General features: G+C 41.0%; 1 pseudogene across 1 annotated transcript; it reads right to left on the minus strand.

Annotated features, from left to right (window-relative positions):
• Nucleotides 1-260: 260 nt before the first annotated feature.
• Nucleotides 261-22,475, minus strand: LOC308416735 (transmembrane protein 180-like; annotated as a pseudogene). Its single transcript has 6 exons — nt 22,326-22,475; nt 17,424-18,145; nt 14,506-14,661; nt 12,044-12,127; nt 10,738-10,860; nt 261-393 (listed from the first exon to the last, which is right to left on the minus strand). The product of its transcript is annotated as a transmembrane protein 180-like (transcript).
• Nucleotides 22,476-26,958: the final 4,483 nt, after the last annotated feature.

Below are 26,958 nucleotides of genomic sequence, written 5' to 3' on the forward strand. Positions count from 1 at the left end.
GATGGGCGGGCTCTAGTTACACAGTGGTGACAAGTTGCAGGTCCTAGGCTGTAAGAACACCAGGGAAAATCCCTTGGGAAGGCCTTAACTTAGAAAATAAAAAACAAAAAACAAAACAAGACCACTCAAAACACGCTGTTGGGTTTAGTTTTGTTTGCTCTGGAGTTTAAACAAATGGGAGGATATAAAGATCATGTCTGCTTTACAGCATAACCTGCGGGAACTGACAAGCACCTGAACCGGTGGCACAGACACTGTGCTTACACCGTCCCCGAGCAGTGTCTTCTGTTCCTGATGGAGAGGGAGCTCCAAGTGAGAAGCTGCACTGTTGCGATGCCCAGGGAAACCATGCAAACCAAACTAAACATGCTGCCTTGAAGATCTGAAAGTAGTCTAGAGGGAAAAAAATGGCCGACAGTTAATTTTTGTCCCGGAAGCTTCTTTTAAGTCAGAGATATCTAACACATGGTTTTCTATAGCATTTTACCTATGGGCTCATTTAATGAGAAAGAGACATTGTGTTGTGGAATTTTTATTCTTTCAAGTACATGAGTTAATTCCTTCCTTCTAGATGAACATAGGAAAGGAGGGTGACATGTAAACTTGTGACTACCTTGTGACAAGTGCTGCTTCTGTGATACAGAAGTACATGCCATGTATGGGAGGGCAGAGAACAGAGTCCAGGACCCAAAACAGAAGCTTTCAGTGTATCCTTAGGCCAGGCATGGTAGTTAGTGTATGCTTGTAATGCCAGCACCCAGGGAGCTGAGGTAAGGAGATGATGGGTTTGAACCCAGGCCAACCTAGGTCTGCACAGCAATACCTTGTCTGAAAGAAAACCAATGGAGAGTCATATGCTGGGCCTGATGATAAAGATCTGCAGCTACTGGGAAGTCGAGGCAAGAGGATCACAAGTTCAAGGCCTGTCTGAGCTACAGAAATATACACATCCCCAATGTCTTCTGTCTTCAAAGAGATGCCAAGCTCTAAACAAAGTGAGTGACTCTAGACATTCGTTTCTAGTACCTATGATGGATGTAAACGTGTTATTCTGGGGTTTCTTGGGGTATTAGACAAGCACTTTCTGTCAGAAGATTTACCCATTTTTAACAAGTGGGGTCTTCAATAGGCTTCTCAGAGAAAATGTGTAAACAGTTCTGAGAAATGCATACGTGTCAGCTAGAAAACTTCTATTTACCTCCTCTCTAAACATGTCTGGGCATGAAATGTTCTTGGTGCTCTAGTCTGGATTACATTTGTTAGATGTGGCCATCCCTCTGAACCCTCACCCATTAAACCTACCCTACATCTTGACTTATGCATGGTCCAAGAACTAATTGCTGCCCACCTACTTCCAATTTTCTTCTGCTTCTTCTGGGCACTGAGACAGCCACCGGGGCGAAGGTCAGCAGCTAGACTGCTCATTGCATCCAGATGGTGGCCTCATTGTTACTCTGCCCAAATTCTCGGTGGGAAACTTCCTTTCTAGAAGCATGTGGCAATTTGTTGTCCTGGAATTGCCTCTTTTAAGAAAACTCCTTTCCTTTCTTTCATCGGAAACTGTCTCTGTCCTTGAGACTCGGTAGGGCCTAACTGCCCCAAGGCAGGCCCAACAGTCAGACCTCCAAACCTACTCAGAGGAAGTCACGCCTTGTGAATTACCGCTGCCCCCCCCCATGATAGGCGTGTGACTCACATGATGCTTCTCAGGATCTGCCTGCAGACTTTTTGATGTGCTGCTGAGTCAAAGGTGCATATTTATTCACAGCCTGGAGCTGTTCAGTCAGTCAGCCTGAGAGCTTTGTTGCTACTGAGTGGTAAAAGCCTGAAGCCAAAATGGGGAAGGTCAAAAGTTTCTGACATCATTTGAGATCCAGCTCTGCTGGACTTTTCACACATAACCAGAAGGTCCCCGTTCTGTTGAAGCTAGTCTGCACTACATCTCTGCCACTTGCTGGCCACAGTGGCCTGAAAAACTTGCCTGTTCAATTGGCACTTATGACCATGTTACTGTAAATTAGCTGCTTTGACCCATGCTGGGTATAGGTGGTATGTAATTGGCCATTGCCAATTAATTTATCTCTTAAGACAAAGAGGTTTGAAACATCTGAGTACAGATTTCCAGGAGGAGAGGACAAGGTCATGACTGCTTTTGAACCTGAGGCTGTGGATGCTTATAAATGTGAGGTGTTGCTCCACAGCCCTGACTGCTCATTGATCTGAGCCACATGACACACTAGATGGGAGACAATGGGTGCAAAATGCCAAGAGGTAGTGGAAACCCAAGTTCCACTTTGAAACAGAATCATGTCTCTAATAAAAAGAGAAGAAGGAAGTGGCCTCATCAAGCCCTTAGAGAGGGGGCCACAACTAAGAGCCGCTCGCTAGTCAGAATCATTACAATATGTGCTTTATGAAAAGGCCGGTCTCTGCTTGGCAGAGACACCTCTGTGCTCTGGTCTCAGCGTTTCATTAGCAACAGGAGCCCATTATCCTTAAGCATTCTCTAGTTATAACAGATTCCAGCTTCAGAAATATCCAGAAATCAGATTCCAGCTGCAAGGGGCTCTCTCTGGGAGATTTTCCACCTCAGAGATCAAACTGTCTTTTTTCTCCTGTTTCCCTGGGGAGAAGGGTCTGGAGAACACCTGTGACGATTTGCAGACTCAAAGCCTCTATTGAACATGCCTACTTAGGCTAGGGGGAGGCTGGAAAGATGGCTCTGTAGGTAATGAGCACTTGCTGCTCAAGCATGAGGACCTGAGTTTGTGTTAAAGAATCAAAAGTGCTGGGTATAGCTCCTCACACCTGTAACCCCGCTGCTGAGGGTTGGGGGAGGAGAGGTGAGGCTTTCTGGATGCCAGCTAAGGTTTAATGAGAGGCCCTGTCTCAAAGTAGTAGAAAGTAAAATAGCAAAACATCCAACATCCTCCTCTGGTCTTCATGCATGTATACCCACTCACATACATGCCTATCACACATGTATACACACACACACACACACACACACACACACACACACACACATACACACACAAGATCACTACCTTACTCACTCACTCACAAAATATCTCAAGCTACATGCTCAAAGGCAGCAAAGGAACATTCCAATGAATCTAATAACCTGGCAACTATCCTGCTAGGGGTTCATGAGGAACACACTTAGGCTTATGTTGTATTGAATGGCCTCACACTTTCCAAAGTACCTGTGAGTTCCCCATTGCTTCACAGGCTGTCTTGAAGCTCTTCAAAGATTTCTTTGTCTCTCAGGTTCTTTCCTTTCTTTTCTTCTGTTTTCTCTTCCCAAACAGGGTTTTGCTGTAGCTGGGCTGGATTTGCTACATAGATCAGATTACCTCAAACTTAGGTCAATCCTTCTGGGATTACAGGCATGCACCACCATGCCTGGCTTCTGCTTGTTTCTCAAAGTTTCTTCTTTCTCCTAAAATTGTATTTCAGGCAGGGGCATGACTTTAAAGAATTTATTCTCGTCTTTCTACTAGACTGTGGATGATCTATTAACTAATTGGAGTATTTTGCTATTGGACTGTCTTTGCCTCTCTTTTCCAACCTTACCAACTGTGGTGGTTTGACTGAAAGCGGGCCCCCACAGGTTCATATATTTGGATGTCTGGTTCCCACTTAACTGGTGGGCTGTCAGGAAGGATTGGGAGATGTGGCCTTGTTGATGTGTCCCTGTGGGTGCTTTGAAGTTTCAAAAACCCTAACCAGGTCCAGCGAGCTCTCTGTCTCCATCTCTCAGCGGCCATTCCAGCACCACGCCTGCCTGCCTGCTACCATATTCCCCACCATGTTAATCATGGACTCAGTCTCTGAATCTGTAAGCCCCACATTAAACGTTTCCCTTTATAAGTTGCCTCGGTCATGGTGTCTCTTCACAGCGAAAGAACAGTAAGTAAGGTACCAACATTTTGAATGAATCTCCAGTATAAAAATTAGTTTTAAAAAAAAAGATTTGTGTGTGTGTGTGTGTGTGTGTGTGTGTGTGTGTGTGTGTGTGTGCGCGCGTGCGCGCGCTCTCTTTGCATGTATGACTACATGACCAAAGAGGGCATCATATCTCATTAGAGATGGTTGTGAGCCACAACTGAGAATTGAACTTAGGACCTCAGGAAGAACAGGTAGTACTCTTAACCACTGAGTCATCTCTCTAGCCCTGGGGGAAAAAAACTGTTAAGGCAGGCAAGAAGGCTTGATGAGCCATATTGATCTCCTGGACCCACCCAGTGGGAAGACAAAACCAACTGACTCCGACAAGCTGTCCTCTGACCACACTTGCTCATGTGCATACACACATTAATCCATTCATCCTTAAGTTCTACTTATGCTTTCTTTCCACCAAATGCTTGTAGCACATTTGCTGCTTTAGAGTCTTAGGATACAGAGCAAATGACAATAATATTGCCACTAAACAAACCTTCCCTTCTAGCAGAAGCAAAGAAACCATAAACAAATGCATTTAATTTTAGCATGTAATTATAATAACATTTTTTAATAACATTTTTCCTTATGAGAAAATTTTATGCATCTCATTTTCTCCCATGATTTCCTCCTTTCAAAAGAAAAATAACTACTGAACAATAAATAACTAACAATAGGTAATAATAATATCCCCAAATATCATCTTTGGTACACCTCACTTTTTTTTTAAGATTAACTTATTGTAGGTGAGTACACTATCACTGTCTTCAGACACACCAGAAGAAGGCATTGGATCCATGTGAGCCACCATGTGGGTGCTGGGATTTGAACTCAGGACCTCTAGAAGAACAGTCAGTGCTCTTAACCACTGAGCCATCTCTCCAGCCTACACCTTGCTTTCTTAACTTACACCTGCTAGGCCATTTGTAAAGTCAGCTCTATGAAATAAAGGGAGCATAATTTAAGTTATCACACTGGTACCTCAAGTTCTATTATACTTAAGATTCTTCCTAATTACAAAGCTGAAATAAAGTCTGGCTTCTCTCTACTCTCCTTTTCCCCATTAATTTCCCCTTTGAAAAGGATGAAATTACCAGGGCTACATCCATGAAGTAACTTTTATCGCCAGTTGTAAAACCACAGGCAATTCTATCAATGGAGTTGTAAGCCAGTCCTATCAGTGCATATGCCTGCTGAGGAAGGATATACTCAGGATGGAAACGGGCCAAAGAACTTAATTAAGGTCTACTGGGCACAGATTCGTCAATTGTTGCTACCTTGGAAGCAAAGAAGAAACTTTCCCTTCCATTAGGTCAATGTGCTAAGAATAGTCATCTAAGGCTAGGCATGGAGGATCTTGCCTGTAGTCTCAGAGCATGCGAGGCTGAGACAGGAGATCCCAAATTCAAGGCGGGTCTGCATTGCATAGCAAGACCTATAACAAAAAACACAGCCAGGAGTGGGGGAGAGGTCTAGCAGTTAGGAACCAATGTTGCAATTTTGCCTCACAGTCAAAAAGCCAGAAATCCAAGATAAGAGCCAGCTTGGTTAGACTTTGGTAGGGACCAATTTATTTGTTTGCAGACTGAAAGTCATACCCTGTGGAATTGAACCTAGAATCTTGCCCATATTAGGCAGGCATTCTACCATTGGGCCATTGGGCCATATTGTCAGCCCCGATGTCTTTGCATGGGAGGAATGTATGAGAAAGAGAGAGAGAGTTTCTTCATATTTTCTTTCTCCTCCCCCCCCTCTGTGTGTGTGTGTGTGTGTGTGTGTGAGAGAGAGAGAGAGAGAGAGAGAGAGAGAGAGAGAGAGAGAGAGAGAGAGAGAGAGACACCTAGGTCCTCACACATGCTGATGATGCAGATGTTCTTTATCAATGATCAATACCCAGAAACCCTGGCTTCTCCTCTTTCAAGGGTACTTACCCTGTCATGCAGGACCTACATTCAGGACCTGCCCTAAACTTACTTCTCAAAGGTCCTGTCTGCAAATATTGCGCACTGTGAGTTAGGACTTTAATGTATGAAATTTGAGGAGACTTAGAGGAGACTTAGGTTGGTTCACAGTTTAACATGTTTCTCCCATTGCTACTAATGTCCCCAACAGCATCATACACAGGGGACAGATGGGATAATTTAATTGTTCAAAATCACATGGCTAGTAAGTTTGGAGCTGGAACTTCTACCTATAAAATTTTATCTCATCTAAACATTTCTCCAATAAAATGTGGTACCTCTAATCTCGATTTTTAAGGAAAAATAAATAAATAAGTTCTTAGGAAGGTTGACTAAGGTTAACTAGTAAAAAATAACCTTTTTCATTCCTTGTAAACTCTATATCCTACCTTAAAGAATGGTGCATATATTTTTAATATACTTGTATGGTTTGGGGTAGAGCTCATTGGTAGAGCATTTACCCAGCATGCCCCAAGCCCCAGGTCACATTTCTAAATGAAAAAAAAAGAAAGAAAGAAAGAAAGAAAGAAAGAAAGAAAGAAAGGAAGGAAGGAAGGAAGGAAGGAAGAATAAGAAAGAAAGAAAGAAACATGATTGCATATAAACCAGACTGATCACAGGAAGTCAATATTCTTTTTGTTTTGTCTTGCTTTACTTTGGTTTGGATTTTAGATAGGTTCTCATGCTACAGTTCAGACTGTCCTGGAACTCAAATTCATGACAATTCTCCAGCCTCGGGCTCCCTGTGAACTAGTATAACAGGTATGAGCCATTATACCCAGCCAAAATGATTTCTAAAATAATGATTTTTATTTACTGATTAACAATATACAATATACCAGTAGATGACAGTGTAATCCAGTGAATAAAACCGATAGTCTATGACCCCTGGTGAAAATGTACCTTTGTATTCCTAATGTCCTATGAAGCAGCAGAAACTTGGCCGGGCCTGCAGGGTACTCCCTTGCACATAGAGCATTTACTGCATCACATTTAAGTAACCAACCACAGGCCCGTGTTTTTTTTGCAGTTGTGGCTTCTCTCACCTCTGGACTTAGCTCAGTGCACTGGACTTGCCCTTCTGACTCCAGAATGCCATGCAAGCAGGGCAGGAACAAACCTTAGGACTCTAGCTCTCAGTTCAGTATTAACACTACAAAAATGCAATAAGTGTCTGCCAAGAAAGAACATAAATCTACTTGGTTGAGGAGGTCTTTGCCATAACACCCTGGAGCTGTACTGTGCATTCTCTTGTGCAATATGTTGGCAGCTTGGTCTATAATTTCAAAACTATCTGCTTCATGTTTGCAATGCTAAGGACTGAATCACATACACATTTGGCAAGTGATTAACCACTGAACTGCATCCCCCGAAGTTCAGGTAATTTTTTTTAGCAGGAAATTATGTACATTTGATGATCTATTTATTTTTTTCTTAATACAAAGTTTCATCGTGTATCCATGGCTGGCCTCAAACTTACTATGTAGATCAAGATAGCTTCAAACTCACTGTCAGGTGTGATGGCACACCCCCTTAATCCTAGCACTCCAGAGGCAGAGTCAGGGAATTTCTGGGCCAGCCTGGTCTACACAAGTTCTAGGGCAGCAGGAAATACACAGTGAGACCCTGTCTCTACAACAAAATGAACAAACAAAAAACCAGATTATGCCACCATGCCTAAGCCTGGTCATCCATTTCCACCATCACTACATGAAATAGCTTACCCCAAATCATTAGGAATTATACTGTTGGTTTATTTATTTTTTTTGCTCAGGTTATCCAATTATAGATCCCTATTAACAAATTCAATGATTATATTTTGCTGAATTAAGTGTACCATGAATCCTTTAGGAAGTAAATATAGTGGCATGTGGAATGGCTCAGCAGGTAAAGATTCTTACCCTAAAGGTTGATGATGATCGAAGTTTGATCCCTGAGACCTACAGAGTGAAGTCAGCCAACTTCCACGGGTTGTCTTCTCACACACACACACACACACACACACACACACACACACACACACCTGGAACTCACTCTGTAGTCCAACCTGGCCTAAAGCTCATACAATCTCTTGCTCTCTCAGCTTCTCAAGTACTGGCATTACCACTATACTTAGCTCAGAAATAACACTTCTTTAGTTGCACTAAGGAATTCACAGTATCATTTGAAAGGGGCCAAGGGAAGAACGCTAGCCCTGAGTGAGCTGATTCTGTACACTGGAACGGTAAGCAAAGAAGCAGATGCTATATCAGGTGTGGTGGTGCAGACTTTTAATGCCAGTACTTGAGAGTCAAGACAGGTGGATCTCTGCTAGAAAACTCATCTGCAATGGTGACAGGTATTTCAGTAGACACATTTGCTCAGTTTTTATATCGGTGGTTCTCTACTCATCAAAGCACACCTGCTGAGTACTACAGTTAGCCTCTGGACTTTCCGGCAGTATGTGCCACATGAGGCCACCAGAGGCCAAGGTTTAGTTGTCACTTAAAAGATAAATGATACCCAAGTGCCTGTATGCGCTTGTATCTCTGAAAGTGCTTACGGTATCACGAAACTAGTTTGCCAGCATGTCAGGCTGCCAACGTGTCATGTTGCTGAGCCAACAAAAATTAGTGCCCAGAGCCACTGTTCCCAAGGCTGTAAATCTCTAGGTTTGAAAGCTGGAAAAGGCGGGAAGCTTTAAGAGATGCTGGTGGCTGGGTCACACCTCTAGATGGAACTGGTGTGGGGTGTGACCTGGCTATTTTGTTTGTAATGCTAATGTACAAATGGGGTTGAGAATGTTGACTGTCTTTGTGTTTTTTGAGAACACAGATAATTTTGAGAAAGAACACACCTGTTCTTCTTCCTTTACTGTCACAGTACTCTAAAAATAAGCTAAAATTGGTGATGTGTGGCCTAGACACTTTGACCCAGTCTGTCATTATAGATTTCTACCACAAACTTGCTTGAGGCTTTTAATGCTACCTAGGTTTACAGCAACTCCCCCAATAAGGAAAACCTAGTACATGGAGAAGCTGAGATTATGAAAGAGTTCCTTCAGATTCTACTAAAAGTTAGGGATGCTGCTCAAACCCCAGAGAATAATCCCCAGTACCACAAAAACAAACATGATCAGATTATATGAACTCTACCAGCACTTGGGAAGCAAGCCAAGATTAAGAGTTCTAGGTCAGAGACCAGTAAGATGGCTTTGTGGATAAAGGCACTTGCTGCCAGGCCCAACAACTTAAGTTTAGTATCTTAACTTAGTAGAAGGAGAAAACAAACTCCTGCCTTAGAATATGTACATATGGTTACTGGTGTGTGTGTGTGTGTGTGTGTGTGTGTGTGTGTGTGTGTGTGTATGTATGTGTGTGTGTCTGTTGTCTGTGTCTATGTGTGTCTCTGTGTGTGTGCACACATACACATTGAATAACCAAATATACAAACTTTTAGAACCAAATATATACAATGTTAGTTCTTTAATCTAAGAAGTAACTATATGGGTTTTCTTGTACTTTAAATGATTTTTTTTTTCTGTTTAAAGAATTTTATAGTGGGTGCTGGAGAGATGGTTCAGTGGTTAATAGCACTGACTGCTCTTCTGAAGGTGCTGAGTTCAATCCCCAGCAACCACATAGTGGCTCACAACCATCTGTAATGGGATCTGATGCCCTCTTCTGGTGTGTCAGAAGATAGCAATAGTGTACTCATATACATAAAATAAATAAGTAAATCTTTTTAAAAAATTTATAGTAAAAATTTGTGAGGAAAAAACAAGCTGTCTGGATTGATAAACAGAAGAAAGGGACATGGATGAGTATGTACTAAAACTAATGCAGTTGCAGACAGCTGAATCTATATGTGATCATGACGAAACTTTCTCCATGTTCCCATATATTTGAAAATGTTCATAATAAAATATTGGGAGTTACAACATAACTGAAAAACATTTGTCTGGGCAGAAAAACCATAAATTTGACAGAAAAGAAACTACTGGAAGAATAAAATTAGTTATTTTATAACTAATTATAAAAAGACTGCAAAATATTCTACCATGCCAAAGTCACTGTCTTTCTTATCTACAAGCACTAAACAAGTAGAATTTTTAATAACAAATGGAATGTCACTTATATAGTGTCCTAAAATATAAAATACTTAGATATAAGCCTGGAAAAATGAAATATGTGCATAAGGGAAACTATGAAGCTCTTGACAAAGGAAGTCAGAGAAGGGCTAAATGGTCCCTGCTCACAACAGGAAGCCTCTCAGTCTTGGAAGCCGTCAATTCTTCTTCCCACGTGGATCTATAGCCTCACTCTCCCATGAGTGCTCCCTGACAGGAGGCAGACTGCAGTAGGGTCCTCTCCTCCACATAATCACAGTGACCTGTGTACTTCAAGTACTGAAGCTCAAACCTACAGTTCCCAGACTGCTAGGTAAGTGCTCTACCTCTCAGCTACTTCCCAGCCCTTGGTGGGGACCTATCTCAGCATTTTGTAATCTCTAGAGCCCCATGGAGACTCCTCATTCATACCTTATCCCCAGTACTGTTCTATCTAGCATAACAAGTAAGTTCTCAGAAACATGAAGTCACAGTGAAGAAGTGGACAACTTAGAAAACATAATCAATATGTAGCTCTGTGTGAGGTGGGCAGGTGTATGCCGTATATGTGATTTCAATAATGGTATTAAAACTGTCTCCTGGCTCTTTAACATTAATAACTTATTACAGCTCCTTTGAGGTATGTGAGTTAATAGCTAACAAAACCCAAAGTCCAAGACAGTTTCTTAATGGTTAATGGGAAAGGGTGGATTTGCTTGTGTGACTATAAAGGTATTTTTTCTCTACCTGCTGTTCGACTCTCCATACCCATGCTGGTTTAGCTTAGACAGTATCAGTATGGGGGCTAAAGACTGGGCAGATCTGGTAAATAAAGCACTGATGACAGAAACCAGCAAGGAAAGAGAAGACCTGAAACAGACAAACATAGGGTTGGTCCTTGTCAATATAAATCACAGTTGATATGCTTCTTCCTTTTCTTTTTAGAGACAGTGTGCCTCACTGGTCCTTATCAATATAAACCATGCCCGGTATATTTCTTCTTGTTGTTGTTTTGAGACAGCGTGTCTTGTTGTGCAGCTCTGGGTTGTGTTCTGGAATTCACTCTGTAGACCAGGCTGGCCTTAAACTCACAAAGACCCACCTCCCTGTGCCTCTCAAGTGCAGGCGATGTGTTCTATCCTCCTAGCACGTTTGTTGAATTTCCATACTCAAGTATGTATGCAGATCTATGTATGAAGAGCCTCTTTGCTCATGAAGTTCACTTCAACCTAAGTAAACAACTATAGATAAGCAAGATAGCTTAGCAATTATAAAATATTAATTCCTTAGTTTTAAGGATAATAGAACTCTTGTTATTATTTTTATTGTTGTTAATGATGATGTTTTTTTTTTTAAGACAGCATAGCCCAAGTTGAACTTTAACTCACTATTTAGTACACTCTAACCCTGAACTTGAGGTAATCCTCCTGCCTCGGTCTCTGCAATGCTAGCATTACAGGTGTGTGTCACAACACAAAGCTATTTGTTGAGACAGGGTCTTGCTATATGGCCAGCCTAGAACTCAAGTGATCCTCCTGCCTCAGTCCACAGAGTGTCTAAGACTTCAGAAAAGTGTCACTATGCTTATCGGACAGTAAACAACCATATGGTGCTTATGTGTGTTGACATTTGGTAAATGTCAATGCACTGAAATTTGTATAGCATAAAACAAATTGAGATTTCACTTTTGTTCCTAAGCATTAACCTTGATGTAGTGGTTCTGTGAACCTAAGTAATAAAAATTACAATGTCCTTTCAGAAACAGGAAAATATTGCCCCGTAGCAAGGGATGCAGCTCAAGGGTAGAACTCTGGCCTAGCAGATGCAGAGCCCTGAGGTTCAACCCACAACATTGCAAAACAAGAAAATAAAGTTACCCAGAGTGGAAAAATGTGAACATTGTATGATAGTCTGTTCTCTTGGTCCCAGTGACAGTACTTAGGATCATCACTCTGGTATGTGTTTGTGGTGTCAACATAACTGAGTTGTAGGGACTCTGGTAATTCTTATCTATGGCATTGTGTAGTTAGCATCTGAATAAATACACACTTACTGTTTGTTAAACTTCAGTAAATCTGCATCGACTATGTCAGCCACTGGCAAATTAAATAAGCAAAAAGAGGCATGTACAATCACCCTAGAAAAAAAATTAAAATACTGTACACATACGAACATTCTACAACTACAAAGCACAGAGCAAAGCAACAGGGGCTGGAGAGACGGCTCAGCAGTTAAGACAGCTGGTGTTTTTAAGACCACTCAGGGTTCCCAGCACCCACATGGTGGCTCATAACTGTCTGTAACTCCAGTCCCCTCTTCTGTCTTCTGTGCACTGTGTATATATATACATACACACACACACAAGTGAAATATTCATACCCGTAAAATGATTTTAAAGAATAAAGCTGGTCATCTTACTGGCATACACACCCAGCACACGGGAGATAGAAGCAGGAGAATCAACAGTTCAGGTCAGCTCTAGCTACACAGTGTGTCTTAGTTAGGGTTTTACTGCTGTGAATAGAAACCATGACCAAGGTAACTCTTATAAGGACGACATTTAATTGGGGCTGGATTATAGGCAAGGCAGGGAGCATGGCAGCTTCCAGGCAGGCATGGTATAGGAAGAGCTGAGAGTTCTACATATCATTCCAAAGGCAAACAGGAGAAGACTGGTTTCCAGGCAGCTAGGATGAGGATCTTAAAGCCCATGCCCACAGTGACAGTGATAAACACCTACTGCAACAAGACCACACATACTCTAAAAGGCCATACCTCCAAATAGTGCAATTCTCTGGGCCAAGCATGTTTAAACTATCACACAGTGAGTTCAAGGCCAGCCTGGGCTAAGTGAGACATTGTCTCAAACAAATAAAGACTAATGTAAAAGACATAGACAAAACACATCAAGGAATTGAGTAAGTCAGAGAACAATAAGAAATCATTTAAGTTGTTCAGCAAACAAGTATAATACTCAAAACACAGAAAGCAAGGCGTAGAGAAACTGATAAGTGGAATTACATGAAACTGAAAACTATTTTCAAAACAAGAGGAAAAACATCAAGAGAAAAGAGATAGCTTATCAAATGAGAAAAAAATATATGTTAACTATTCATCTGGATTAATATACAGAATATAGAAGGAATTAAAAAATAACCTCATAGCAGAAAACCACCAAAAAAAAAAAAAAAAAAAAAAAAAAAAAAGCAACAACAAAACAACCAAAACTAAAGGCAATCCCATCAAATACAAATGGCCAGACAGGAAAGATGGGTCATGATGGCTCACAGTCATCCATAACTATAGTGCCAGAGGATCTCATCCCCACTGACACAAGCACACATGTAGTGCACAGATATACATGCAGGCAAACTACCCACACATATAAAATAATGTTTAAAAAGATATACAAATGGCAAAAGATATGCTAAATTAGTCATCAGGAGATATTAGATATATTTCACTCCAGCTAAAATGATCATCAGTTGAACATCATGTCACACACTTTTAATCCCAGCACTCAGAAGGCAGGAGCAGGTAGATCTCTTGGAGTTCAAGGCGAGCCTGGTCTATATAGAACATTCCAGTCATCAGGTCTACAGAGTGAGACCCTCACTTTAAATAAATAAAAAGGAACGGCTATTGTCAAATGTGCAAAAACCAAACGTCAAAGCGGTTGATGTAGAAAAGGCTCCCACACACTGCAGGGCAGCATGCACATTAGAGAAGCTGCTGTGGAGAAGGCTGTACTCCAACAGCTCCTCCAGATCCTGAAACTAAAGTACCAGTAGATCCAGCTATTTTACTGCTGCATAAACTACCCAAGGATATGGATGACAAAGAGATACTCAAGTGGCCTAGCTTATTGCAGTCCTGCTTACTCATAGTTGCTATGATATAGAACCAGCCTAGGTGCCTATTAGTGGATGAACAGATAAGGAAAATATGTATATAAGTGGAATGTTATCTAACCATAAAGACGAATGAAATCCTGCGTGAAGTAGCAAAGTGGATGGAACTATAGAGCACTGGGGTCTGGGAAATAAGTCACTTTAGCAACTGAGCTATCTCATAGCCCCTGGTTGAGTTTTGTTATTGTTGTTGGTTTTGTTATGTTTGTTTGTTTTGACTGGTTAGTTTTATTTTCTTTTGAGACAGAGTCTTTGTTCTATAATCCAGCTCATCTAGAACTGATGGTAGTCCTCCTGCCTCAGGTTCTAGCTGCCAGGTTACAGGGCTGAGTCATCAAACCTAGCTATTAAACAGAGCCAATCTTTGGCATAAGTCTACTATATGAGGTGCGTTCAACATGCAAGCTGTTAACATTCAAACAACTTTACTGAAAGGAACAATGCCCCTGTCTACAAAGACGAAACTCTATTCAGATCAAATATGGTAGGTCTGGCATGGGCTCTTGCTTCTAACTCCAGCTACTCAAGCTAAAGGTATTTCCTTGTTTGGCAGGGTTCTGGGAAGGTGTGGTACAATGCTGAAAGGGACCTGGCATTTACTTACCTGATAACAGTGAGATAAACAGCCAAGCAGTAGTAGGTGTTCCCGTCCCAGAAGTAACATGACAAGGGCGGCTGCCCCTTCTAAGTAGAAAGAAAGTAAGATAACCTTATAGTAACTGTGTTTCTTCAGCCAGGACTGACCTAGAAGTACCAGGCACTTCAAAGAAAGAGATTGACACTGTGTTAAAGGGGAACCTGCCCCACCCGTTAGTCCCGCTTACCTGTGATGACAAAAATCAGCCTCTCCTTACGAAACTAAGTCCCTCTGGATTACAACACCTGTTACATCACAGCTTAGACTGTCTTGATCAGGGTTTGGTTTGGTTTTGTGATGGAGGTCTCACCATGTGGCCCCATCCATCCTGGAATTTACCATGTAGTTCAGGTTTAACCTTGAACTCTTAGTTATCCTTGTGCCTCAGCCTCCCAAATGCTGGAATTACAGGTGAGCCACTACACCCAGCTGTTAATTCATATACATTAAAAATTGAAGAGCTGGGAATGTAGGTTGTTGGTCAGAAACACATGCAAGGCTCTGGGTTCTACCTCAGCACTACCAAAAAGGGAGGAAAAGAGAAGGAAAAAAGAAACAAAGAAAGAAAGAAAGAAAGAAAGAAAGACAACTGCAGGCATTAGTGTTGCATGAATATTAAGGAAGTGGCTACTATTTCTATTAAACACATCAACTACCCAGGAAATAGAAGGCTCATCCAAGACTAAAACAAATACGTGGTTTACAACTGGAAGCTAAAGCCAGCACTAACCCAAGGCAGGCTGTTACTTACTGACTATCTCACCACCCACACTGTGAGGCTATCTAAAATGCCTCTTTCCCTGAAATCAGAAGTCTCGTACACAGTACCTAGGTTGCACCCCATTTCTTCTGGTTAAGTGTTATATATATTAATCATTCTAACATAGTCACACCAAGGCCCTACTGTTTTATTTCCTTTTCTGCATTTTTGCTGTTCTGAAGACATCCATTGTTCTAGACTAAAAGGTCTGTGACATGTGCACTCATGCGCATTCACAAAGTTCAGAAAACACTCTTTGTTTGCAACATGAAAAGTGCATTGTTTAGCCCAGAGAAGTCTCCACTAACCAAACGTAGGCACATACAATAGAAGAGGGATTCTGAAGAACGTCGTTTCCCCTCTGGCCCACTCTTTGGCTTACTTCTCTACTTTCAAGGAATGGGAGTTCATTCTCCAGAGGCTGAAAATAGGAGTTCAGTGGCTGACAAGACCCAAAGTTTCTTCTCCTAGAGGGAAGTAAACACTTCTCTACTTTCAAGGGAGTTCATTCTCCAGAGGCTGAAAATAGGAGTTCAGTGGCTGACAAGATCCAAAGTTTCTTCTCCTAGAGGGAAGTAAACAAGCGCCTGTGAGACCCAGGATGCTCCTTTGTAAAGTCACTCCCATCCACTTACCAAGATTAGCTGCTTTGTCCAAGTCTCTAACACAGAAACATGCAGGAAATCAGTGACGGTGCAAAGTGAAAGCTTTGGAAATCAGAGGCCTTACATCTGAATTCCAGCTTTGCCAATTTTAATTGCCTGTGTGTTCAAAGTCAAGTTGCTTCACCTAAGAGACATTTTCTAATGTCTATATCCTCTCTCCTCCCATGTTTTTGCTCTATTTTATGGCATTCTACCAATGAGCACCAACCCCACTATTTTCTCTTCTCCTGGCTGTGGAGGTTACCGTGTGAGCCACCAGACCTATCTTGTTCCTTCTTTTCTCCTTCCATTTACTCAATTTCTTGAAATGAATTCCACTGTGCAGCCAGCCTCAGAAAAGGGAAACTGTGTCCAATGATTAAAGGCGTTAAAGCCATTTGCTCAAACACTGACAATTCTCAGGAGCTGTCACTTTTGATACCCTATTTTTATCATTTACCTAGAAATGAAGAATACATTAGAACAGCTTTGTATTTCACATGTTCTTGTGGGGGGTTGAGGAAGAGGGCTGTTGAAATCTGTTGGCCAAATTTCTTTTGACATTTGACAACTAGGACAAGACTAAGATAAATATTTACTAGCTGAATGTATAGCTTAGTGGTAACACTGACTATGCAAGGTCCTAGATCCATCCACAGTACTCAGAGAGAGAGAGAGAGAGAGAGAGACAGAGACAGAGACAGAGACAGAGACAGAGACAGAGACAGAGAGGAAACTATTACTGAACATATATTTGACAAAACAACTTGTGTCCAGAATATACAAAGTATTTCTGCAACTCAATAATATGAACATTGACTAATATGCCAATTAAAAATTTGACAAACTAGTTGAATAAATAATTTACCAATACATCTCTAAATGCCTAAATAAAACAAAAATATACACTCAAAGGAAGCCATTAGCTTCTTCCACAGCTTTGCTGATGCTTATATTTGAAGCCACATATTTCAAACATTGAGCTGTGGAGTTGGCTTGGCACCAAGCCTAACTGTCTGAGTTCAGTCCCTGGGACCTACATGAGGAAAGAGAGAAATGGTGGCTCCAAGCTGTCTTCTGACAGCCACAGGCCAACCCCCCCACACACACAAATATACACATGCATACAATAGTCTCAGTGTGGGGCTCTCAAAGTCAGTTTGGTCTACTTAGAAAGTTCCAGGCCAGCCAGGACTCTACAGTGAGACCTGTCTGAACACACACACACACACACACACACACACACACACACACACACATGAATTAATTTTTTAAAATGTCATGCTACTTGGCCCTTACTGTGCTTGTCCCTTGTTCACTTTCCATTTGCTTTCCCGTCATTTCTATGGAGCCCTGTACAGGGACTGGGCTATGGCTCTTAGTGTTAATATGTAGTAATCAGTAACATTTTTATCTCCTTATAAAAGCTAAGAGTTCATCTTTAATCCCACTAGGAAAACACACAGGGAATCTTCACATACCTGAGGGCAGATAAAGCCAGCCCCATACATGATGCTCCTCGCAGAAGAAGAGAGAGCCCCGATGGGAATGAGATTATCTACAAAGATCATCATGAAGTTACTGAAGAAAGCCAAATGGAAGACTTGGAAGAAATTCAGGATGAGGAAAAGGTAGAAGTTCCTCTGAGGCAAGATGTGTCTCATCAGTAAGATGACAGAGGTCCCTACCAACTCCTGTTCACTCTCAGAGAGGAAGTTTTCCTTCAGGTTTCTTTTAAATTCAAACTGTCTCAAATGGAACATGCCACCATAAAAGCTGATAGAAGCCAGGAAGGCAATGACGACAGCAATGGCTTGAAAATTGGGCAGGATTTCCATGTTGTGAGAGATGAGGCCACAGAGAAGGATGCTGGTGGGGCCATCAGGGATGCCGCCCGGTTAATTCTGGTCAGCTGCAGCCTGCTCTCATCCCTGAGGACATTCTGGGTAAACAGGCGACGCTGGGCTTGCTCTACCCAGGCACGGGTGCTGTCAAATGCACACAGGGAAACTACCAGCTGGAGTCCGGTAAGCCAGTCACTTTGTCTGTAGTGTTTCCAAGGGAACCAAGGGAGCAAGAAGGCCACTGCATGCAGAAGGGCTCCAAGCAAGGAGCAACGGTAAGTGAGACAGAAATCATACTGAGAGTGCATGTGGAAATACCCACTCAGGTCAGTCAGAATATTCCAGATTATTAAAATTCCCTAGGGAGAGCAAAATACACATGGGATTATTTGCATAGCTGTTAGGAGTGTAGGCTACCACATTCAAGCTGAGAGTAACTCCTGAGGCTGAGTCCTTGTCTGTAATCTCAACACTGAAGGGGAACTATGGAGTCCCAGACCTGCCCGAGCTACCTACATAGTAAAGCAGAGAGTAGAAGGGAGAGGGGCGGGGAGAGAGGAAAGGCCACCCTGGTCTGCTTCCAAGACAGCTAGGGCTGTTATACAGAGAAACCCTGTCTCAAAAAAAAAAAAAAAACAAAACAACAATAGTAACAATAATAATAATAGTCACAGTATGTTTACTGAAAAGCCAATGCATATTTGCTTTATATTCAACTATAGTACAAGTGTTTACATATAGAACGTGCCTCCCACTGTGGCACTTGGGGCCGTACTTTTTCATGGAATTAGGGTTCTTCCTCTTGTTAAAACTTTTTTATTTAATTAATTTGTTTTACATCTGTGAATGTTTTGTCTCCATGTGTGTATGCAGACTGTCTTGTTCACATTATCAGATCCCCTGGAACTGAAATTACCAATAATTGTGAGCCATCATGTGGGTGCTGAGAACTAAACCCGTTTTCAAGAAAAGCAAAAAGTGTTCTAAATCAATGAGCCATTTCTCTTTCCTTCCAAAGTACCGTTTTGCATATCTACATTAAGAAAGGTTAACATAACCAATAATAATAAATTAACTCAAAATCAACATAGTAAATATGTAGTTCTGAAATAACCAATGTCATAAAGCACAAGGGAAAATGTAAAAACCATCCATTCAGCTTATGTATGGCAAGTTAATATAACTTATCAATTTCACCAACCTTTTCAAAGTATAGCTCTTGTCCTGGGTAGTTTTATTTCAACTTGACACAAGTTGGGATCATATGAGAGAAGGGAACCTCAACTGAGAAAATGTCTCCATAAGACTGAGTTACCGGCAAGACTTTAGGGCACTTTCTGAGTTAGTGGTTGATGAGGGAGGGCCCAGTCCATTCTGGTGGGGACATTCTTGAGCAAATAGTCTTATAAGAAAGCAGGGTTGAGCAAGCCATGGGGAGCAAGCCAGTAAGCAGCACTCCTTCATGGCCTCTACATCAGCTTCTGCTCCAGGTTCCTGTCCTGTGTGAGTTCCTGCCATGGCTTCCTTCAGTGATGGAAGTGTAAACCATGGTGTTTTATCACAGCAATAGTAACCATAACTACCTGTTTCCTTTTCTTTCTTCCCTCTCCTCTCCTCTCCCCCATCAAATTCCCTTTACCTTTCCTTCTCTTTTTCCTCCCTCTCTTCTCTTCCTGTTCCCCTTCTCTCCTTCCCCATCTTTCTTTTTGCGATAGGATCCCTCTATGTAGCCTGCACCAAGTTTGAATTCTCAACAATCTCCTTGCCTTTGCTTAAACACTGAGGTTATAGGTTTGCATCAGCATTGCATACATGCTTTTATTGATAACACTTACAGGTATGTAAAGAATCCACTTTTTGGAGAAGCGGCAGATTCAAGATGGAAGACAAGGGTGACCCATCTCCTCCATGTGGCTCTGAGTAGCCATGGGTAGTTATATATACTTTCTAGGAATAGGTCAGTTTATCTTATCTAGGTGAGCGGTTCATATCTTCGTCAACTGGTTGTAAGCTTATTGTGTAGAGGGATTGTGGATTGAGAATTTAACATATAAATCTGTTTGATAAATTATTGATTGTTGAGTCATGGTTTTACTGGGCTGTGGAGGACAGTGTGTGAAAGCAAAGGCTGAGAGGCAGCTGGCTCCACACTGGAGCCAGTGAGAATGTGTGATTGATAGCAACAAAATCTTTTTTTATTTTTACCAAAACAGGTGATAAACCAACGTGGTAAGCAAGAATCTACTAAAAGTTTAAAATTATTAGCCTGAGAGAGTTCTATTTTCTAAGAGGGGACCAGCACTATGATGAGTCATGTGATGTCTCAAGCGCCTGAAACTTTTAACAAAAGAAACATAGAGGCAGCCTAGGCTCACAGGCTGGTCCCCTGCTATGGTAAGTCCTGACAGCTCAGAGAGTTAGAGATTAGAGACTGCTTGCTTTTTCAGCAAAAGTTGTTTAGAAAATGATTTAACTTGGATCTGGTTTATTTGTTTTAAAGATGGTATAAAGATTTAGTGTGATTAAGTTTGTTTTTACAGTTAGAAGAAGAGAGTACAGAGTTCACCTTAATCATGTGGGGATTTCCACCCAAAGTTCAGAACTAAGGGAAAATTAGTCATTGACTCCAAGTAGAGAGTGGTGATATTTACAAATTAAGGTTATTAAAATCGGAAGTCTGTACACCAGACAGCATAAATATAGACATATATTATGGGAATTATTAATATGAAAATCTGGTGTTCCAGATTGAGAGCTGGACAGATCGACATTGTTTTAAATTTTAAAATGTGTGTGATGTTGAGTTTTGTAGTTATATTATTTCTCTGGGAGAGAATACAAGATACAAGATATTCTGGTTGCCGACTAAAGGACACATTATTTTGCTAGAAAAGTTTTGTCTTTGTGTTTTTAAAAAATGTGATTCAGTTTTGCATGCCTTCCAGAGTTATATGGATCAGACTTGATAGAGGGAGACCGCCTGAAAAACTAGATTCAAGAAGATCAAACAAAAAGATACTTGATGCTAAAATGTTTCTCTTGAGATTTATATTTTGCAGAATCTGCAGCTTTGATGAAGCTCATCATCAGAATGCTGAACTGGCCTGCTTGGATTCCTGATCTCAGGGACTTTCAGCCAGATCCAGCCAGGACAGACATCAGAGACTACAGCAATTGTCAGTGTGGCCTTCCTTCTTGAGGCCTGGATGGCTTCCTCATCCCCAACCACCACCTTCTAGATATCTCAACGCCCATATGCATCTTAAAGAAACCTATGATTTCCTCACTTTAAGGGGTTGAAGGTGGTTATTCTAAGGTTGTTTTTATTAAGAACTTAGAAATGGTCATAATTAACAGGGAGGAATTAGCCAGATTGACTTGTACAGCCATAATCTCGTTTGGTAACTAAGCTAAAGTCATATCTTTACATTGGTATAGAACCTATTTGTTACAAAAAAATTTAAAAGTACAAGGTTTGGACCCAGTGCTTCTATTGATGCCTTTGCAAACTTCTGAGTTGATTAAATATAAGAATTGGGGGCCCAATAACAAATTTGTGGCTTCTTGTTCACATGGTGTTTTAAAAATACTCTTGTCAGAAATAGCTGAGAATAGTTAAGGGGGAACAGTCCAGGTTACCTTAAATAGATGATTTTCAAAAAAGTCAGAAATCTATAAATTATGACATTTAATGTTAATTATCTTTTGTTTAGACATATCTGCTCCTTACAGTTACCCTTTGGTAGATTTAACAAAGATATTGATCATCTCTGCCTCCAGGTGAGGTATACTTTGTGGCTAGGCAGCCACTGGGCAGAAACTGCCTATTTCACCTACAGACTAATACTGTCCAGAAAGGGACACATTATGCAGAATAGTCAACTGATAATCTTTGCTGAGCCAAAGCCCTTTAAGATTTCTGCATTTCAAAGGTCTGTTAGTTTATCCTGGACTAGAAGGCTAAGACTTGCTCTCACACGTTGCAACAGGGGACTGCCTGTGGAGATTTGTCTCTACAGCCTCTCTCTGCTCTGGAAACCATGTGAAGCTTCCTATGTTTATAGATATTTAGCCATTCTCAGATTTCTGACAGAGTTGAAGACTAATTTAGGTTTATAACCTATCCAAGATAATTAACTTTAAAAAAAAAAAAAACAGTCATTTAAAATATTTTCAAATGGTAATAGTTGTACACAGGTTACATTTGAGAGAAAAGTTTCTTTTAATTAGACAGAAAGGGTAATATGTAGGATGATGTCATTATGCAACAAGGTGGGTGGAGCCTATCATTGGATGAGAAGGAAGAGTAGGGGGAGGAGTCTAGGAAGGAGAAAGGAGGAGGAGAAGCAGGAGATGGATTTCTATAGGTCAATTTATCTTCTCTAGGTGGACAGTTTATATCTTTGTCAACCAGTTGTAGGCTTATTGTGTGGAGGGATTGTGGATTGAAAATTAACAAATAAAACTGTTTGATAGTTTAAAAAAAAAAAGCTAAGGAAGAACGGTCTGTCCTGCATTGAAGAGATTAAAAAAGTGTATCTCACCTAAGTAGAAGGCCAACTCAGAAACCTTGTATACTTCCAAGAAAAGTTTCACGTAGTAGAAACTGAAGAACGAACTTAACATTTCACTTCCTAGTATAACCAGAGAGTATGCCCAGGCTTCAGATTTGATATTTAAAAGTGTCATTTTTCTATGCAGAAGTTTTCATCCCTGTGTTTAAAAAAGTTCAAATCACTATCTGTATATAGTAGTTGATGGGTAATAAAATTCCATTAACACTAGTAATTTTAGAGTCCAAAATACTTGCTGTGAATGTCACTAGATTTATCTATTTATACCTATTCAACGTTTTGAGATGTTGCATGAGCCTCAATGTGCATAAAGTATGACTATTTTTTCTTTGTGTGTGTCCACATGCATGCACAGAGACCATATGTCAACACTGAGTATTTTCTGTTATTGCTTTTCACTTTGTTTTTTGAGACAGGGTCTCTAAGTGAACCAAAATCCCACCTATTCATCAAGACTAGTGACTAGGAAGACCCAGGGATCCTCCTGACTCTGCTTCTCAAGAGCTAGGATTACAGGCATATGCCACCACACCAGACTTCTTATTTTCACACATGGATACAGATATTGAACTCGGGTCTTTGTGCTGCTGCAGTAGATGACTGAGCCAGCTCCCCAGTCTCTACTTACATTGTTCTATTTCTTACAAATTGTAAAGTGAGATTTACCCAAGAGTTTAGACATACTTATCTGGTGGCCAGGGAAATATGTTTAAGCATCAGCCTACCTAGTTGAGGAGGAAGAACAGAAAATAAACAGTGAGATGACAGCCTTTGGCTAAAGCCAGAGAGAATAAGAAGGTCCTTATCCGTGACAAGCTGCTGCTCACTCCTCAGCACACTTGCAGTGAAATAGCTACTCAACCTTCTCTTGACTGTGCAACTTTGATCCAAAGGCCATATCTAATAGGAATACAGAAATAATATACTCTTCTTCTGACATATTCTTGTTCTAACATAGATGCCCCCCTCTTAAAAATAACCTATCTCCTTACCTTCTGATCTTTATGACTAGAAAATGGGGTGAGTTTAGCTAAGCAAGTAGGGAGATGTGAATTGATCTCATTTTTGTTTTGTTTTACCAGACAAGGTCTCATATACTCAAAGGCTGACCTCAAACTTGCCATGTAGCAGAGACTCCCTCTGAACTCCTGCCTCTGCAATCCCAAGTGTTAAGAGTTTCAGGTGGACACCACCTTGCCCAGTTTGTGTGGGGATCGAGTCCAGAGTCTCACATATGCTAGGCAAGTATATTGCCAACTGAGCTGCCTTTGCAGCCTAGATTAACTTTTTAAAACTAGATATATTGATTATGTATTTAAGATAATGTAGCTTGGACTGGCTTTGAATTCTAAATCTTCCTGCCTTGGCTTCCCATGTGCTAGAATTAGAGGGATGCATCCCACCCCCATCATCATCCTTGATTTGGGGGATAATTTCTCCAGCTGTCCATAGCTTTACTGAATTGGGGAATAGATAAATTTTCACATAATGAGGATAGTATTTGCTTGAATAATCCTCTGGCTTCTGCTCTAGTCTTAGAGAATCAGGAACAAAATTAAGCAGACAACTCAAGCTACAGTGCCCAGTTTCTTAGTGAGAGAAAAGGCAAGTTGGAAGGGAACTTACATCACAGATGATCAAGCTATTGGTCCCCAGAACCACAGAGAAAACCAGAACTGAAAACAAAAACAAAAGAACAGCCCACTACTCTGTCACTCTGGCAAGCTGAGTTAAGAGGTTCAGAAAAATGAATTCAAGACCTCTATGGAAATCTTTGTTAACCTGCCCCTTCAATTACTGGTTCCCAGTCTTTACCCTCTCTGGTCGACCCAGGAATTAGTTTAATTGTATATATTATAGAGTTCCAGAATTATCAAAAAAGATTATTAAGCTAGGGCATACCTGTAATCCTAGTACTCTTGGGGCTGTGGCAGGAAAGTCATGGGCTTGGAGCCAGCCTGGGTTAAACATTGAGACCCTGTCTCACAGATTAAAACAAAAAGGGTTATCAAATCTATATGAAACACTGTTAGTAATTAAGGAATATTTTTGCTCCACTCGTTGGTAGAATGGCTTCTTGGTATGAGGATGACCCTGGGTTTGGTCCCCAGCACTGCAATAATAGCAATGAAAAGCGTTTTATCCATGTGTGAATTTGTATTTTTTTTTAATTATGGGTGTGGTGTGGGGCTGGTATGTGCATTTGAGTTTAGGTGCCTGTGAGGCCACAGGTATCACAACAACCTGGAGCTAGTTAACCAATGAATGAGTTGTAGCTGGTCATTACTACTTTGTGAGTTATTCTTTTTCTCACCCCATCCCCCATGCGTGGTTCACCCCCTAACATTAGCTAGAAGAGAAATAAGGATAGAAGGGAGAGAAAAATTCCAATTTCTTTCCTTTCCTTTTTTCCCCCTTTGACCACAGCTCTTAACAAACCACAACCTCCAAAATGACCAACAACTCCAACCCCACCTCTCAGGGCCCTCACATCTATGCACCCTCTGAAAAGTTTCCAGAATTCCAAGCATCACATCATCATAGAAACAATCTGCATCTGACAAAACCTAGAGCAGAAATCAGATCAGAGCCAGTTCGAAGCAGCTGCACATCCCCATACCTGGGGTCAAATGAAAACATTCTTCTAATATCTCCATGCTTCCAATGAAACCAAAATTCAAAAATTGTCACTACAATGAAGTATCTCTTCAGCCTCCTGTAGTTGAATCCTTTGGATGAATGGAAACTCTGTTTTAAAATACAAGTCTGGTTTTCATTTCATCTTCATGTGGTCCTTGAGGCTTAAGAAGCTTAAGAGCATTGCACTATCAAAGGGCAGTGGTATTTTTGGTTTTAAAAGGTTAACTCTCAAATTAGAAAAGCTGGAGTACCAGTGAAGGCGTCACCCCAGGGGCTTACCTTTGGTGTAAGTTTGAATGAAGACTGGGGCTACAGGTCGCCTTGTTATTTAAGCACAAACAAGGGAAGTCGGTAGAGTCCAGAGCCAAGGTACAAATTTAGCCCACCAAACTCTGTACATCATTTTCTTTTATGTGAGGCTTTCCAGAATAAGTATGCTGTGCCTTTCTGAACTGCTCTATCATTACATCAGAAGGGAGACAGTCTCAGACTTAGATTTTTGCAAAATATCATAGGCTCCCCAAATTCAATTTTTTTCAAAAAAATTTTGAGTTACATGTCCAGCCTGCCTAGAGTGAAGAATGCAAAGTTTTAGTATCTTTCCATAAAGTGTCTAAACTTTTTTCTTGTACACACTGAGGAAATAGCATCTTCCCAATTCCCTCACAAGACACAGCCGTATTTTCCTTCCGATTATTTCCATCTTAGTTTATTTCACTATCAAACTGAAAATCACTTTTCATCTTTTAAAAGTTGCTATTACTGTCTTCAAAAATGATCTTAAATCCCCCTTTAAATGATTTGACTATAAGATGCAAGAGAATACTTCTCTTTATAGCCAAGAACAAAGGATTCCAAAAGCCAACCTGTCTTTACCGCAAAGTGTTTTACAGAAAGCGGGATTCAGATTCAAAGCACCAGAATGAGCCGGGGGTTGGTGGACACTCTTGATCCTGTCACTCGGGATGCAGAGGCAGGCAGATCTCTGAGTTCCAGGACATCCAGGACTACATGGAGAAACCCCTGTCTTGAAAAACAAACAAACACCAACAAAACCAAAACAACAGAATACCGCCATGATGGGGTTGGGCGCGGACACTGTGTACTGATAAATCAAGCAAACTCTGAAGCCACCTGTTCAGCCTCAACTTGCCGTTACTTACTAATTTGCCTCTAAGCCAACGGTCATCACTGCAGCCGCTATTTCTGAGTGCTTCGTGGAGACACTTTCAAGGTGGAGCTTTTAGCGTGCAAGGTTTTTCTCAATACACTTTTTGTTCAGGATTTTGCAGAACACACACAAAAATGATCTCTGAAAATAGCATCCATAAAAATGAACCCACAGACCCACCCTTAAGATGAATAAAATTTTGTAGGGTGTGTTTGTTATTTCTTTTGAACATTTTAAAAAAACATTCCCATACACCCCACGTTTGGAATTGAGATGGGTTTGTCCTGAAGACAGCTACCCCCTTGGTCTTTCAGACCAGTGACTGAGGTCAGATGCATGACTCCAGGCTTCGGCCTCCACACATCTGCAAGTCCTAAATGGAATTTTCTTCCTTTCCACAGCATTCTGTGATTCCAGTAGTTAGATCTATGTTGTCTCATTTTTGTGTCTAAGCTGATATATTGGCATTTCTGGAAGAAGAATCTTTGCAAGGAACCTTGGTTTTCTTGTTTTAAAAACATAGCAATAAAAATTTGACCAGTGACATCTTGCCTGTTAGTGTACTTGTATTTAGAAGGAACTTGTGAGTTTACAGTTTCTGTTAATATTATACCTATTTAAAATTATACTTGATCATTGTGTTAGGGCGGTATGTAACAAGACATATGTGGAGGACTTCTGGCCTTGTATTATGTGTGTCCCGTCATCAAACTCAGCTTGGTAGGCAAGGAGCAAGCACCTTTGCCCCCTAAACTATCTGGCCTGTTCTATTTCAGTTTGCTTCTGT

This window comes from Micromys minutus (genome assembly GCF_963924665.1).
Source record: "Micromys minutus genome assembly, chromosome: 2".
Classification (NCBI taxonomy): Eukaryota; Metazoa; Chordata; class Mammalia; order Rodentia; family Muridae; genus Micromys; species Micromys minutus.